This window comes from Brassica napus, unplaced genomic scaffold (genome assembly GCF_020379485.1).
Source record: "Brassica napus cultivar Da-Ae unplaced genomic scaffold, Da-Ae ScsIHWf_456;HRSCAF=696, whole genome shotgun sequence".
Classification (NCBI taxonomy): Eukaryota; Viridiplantae; Streptophyta; class Magnoliopsida; order Brassicales; family Brassicaceae; genus Brassica; species Brassica napus.
In genome coordinates this window covers 20001-22045 of record NW_026016531.1, presented here as the reverse complement: position 1 = coordinate 22045, position 2045 = coordinate 20001, and positions in this window count along the sequence as shown.

Sequence of the window (2045 nt, the reverse complement as noted above, 5' to 3'; positions counted from 1 at the left end):
TCTAGTAAATTGATTAAATCATTGCAGCAAGACACACTGGTGCTACTAATGGTTTTCAAGGAAGGTTGTTTTGCAGGTTTTGAGGCACCAGATTGTCCCGCTGAGATGCAAGGACTAATGGACCAGTACAAGGACGTGTTCCCTGAAGAGATACCAGCCGGCTTACCACCCCTCCGAGGCATCGAACATCAGATAGACTTTGTGCCAGGCGCCCCACTTCCAAACCGAGCCGCATACCGAGTCAATCCGGAGGAGGCTAAGGAGCTGGAGAGACAGGTCCAAGACCTCATGGACAAGGGGTACATTCGAGAGAGTCTCAGCCCATGTGCAGTACCCGTCCTATTGGTGCCTAAGAAGGATGGAACATGGCGTATGTGTGTTGATTGCCGAGCCATCAACAACATCACCATAAAATATCGGTACCCCATTCCTAGACTTGATGATATGTTAGATGAACTGAGTGGTTCCACCGTGTTTTCCAAGATTGATCTTAGGAGTGGCTATCACCAAGTTCGTATGAAGGAGGGAGACGAGTGGAAGACTGCTTTCAAGACCAAGCAAGGCTTGTATGAGTGGCTGGTGATGCCCTTTGGTCTTACCAACGCCCCTAGTACCTTCATGAGGCTTATGAACGAGGTTCTAAGGCCTTACATTGGTAAATTTGTGGTTGTCTATTTCGATGACATATTGATCTATAGTCAGTGCTTATCCGATCACATTAGTCATGTAGAACAGGTTTTGAAGGCTCTCAGGCAGGAAGGACTCTTTGCCAATCTCAAGAAGTGTGTATTTTGCACTGACCAGTTAATATTTTTAGGCTTTGTTGTGAGTTCACAGGGTTTGAAGGTCGATGAGGAGAAGATCAAGGCCATCCAAGACTGGCCCACACCGACCACTATTGGGCAAGTCCGAAGCTTCCATGGCCTAGCCAGCTTCTATAGGCGGTTTGTCAAGGACTTCAGCACCATTGCTGCACCCATGACCTCAGTGATCAAGAAGAATGTATCCTTTGTTTGGGGCCCTGCCCAAGAGGAGTCCTTCAACAAGCTTAAATATAGTTTAACTCATGCACCCGTTCTTACACTCCCTGATTTTAATAAAACTTTTGAGATTGAGTGTGATGCATCAGGTACAGGCATTGGAGCTGTCCTCACTCAAGGGGGCCGACCAGTGGCATTCTTTAGTGAAAAACTGAGTGGAGCTGGCCTCAACTACCCAACCTATGACAAAGAGCTATACGCTCTAGTAAGGTCCCTTGAAACTTGGCAGCATTACCTTTTATCTAAGGAATTTGTTATCCATACAGATCATGAGACACTTAAGCACTTGAGGGGACAGACCACACTCAAGAAGAGGCACGCCAGATGGCTCGAGTTCGTGGAGACCTTTCCCTATGTGATCAAGTACAAGAAGGGCAAGGACAATGTGGTGGCCGATGCACTGTCCCGGAGACACACTCTCATTGTGACCATGGAGGCCAAGATCATGGGTTTCGAACATATTAAAGAATCTTATGCCACTGATCTTGATTTTAATGAAGTTTTCAGGAACACTGAGAAGGGGGCTTTTGGGCCATACTACCAGCATGAGGGGTTTCTGTTCAAGGGAAAGAGGCTGTGCATTCCCAAAGGAGCAATGAGGGAACTGCTGGTTCGGGAGGCCCATGGTGGCGGCCTCATGGGACACTTTGGTCGGGACAAGACCCTGAGTGTCCTAACTGAACATTTCTTTTGGCCAAACATGAAGAGGGATGTGGAGAGCATATGCGCCAAGTGCACTACTTGCCTCAAAACCAAGTCCAGGTCACATCCTTACGGGTTACAAATGCCATTACCGATTCCTAACCACCCTTGGGTAGACATTTCTATGGACTTTGTGCTGGGTTTACCCAAGATAAACCACAAGGATTCCATTTTTGTAGTGGTAGACAGGTTCTCCAAGATGGCCCATTTCATAGCCTGTAACACCACTAATGATGCCACTCAGACCGCCGACCTATTCTTCAAAGAAGTGGTCCGACTACATGGTGTTCCTCGAACCATTGT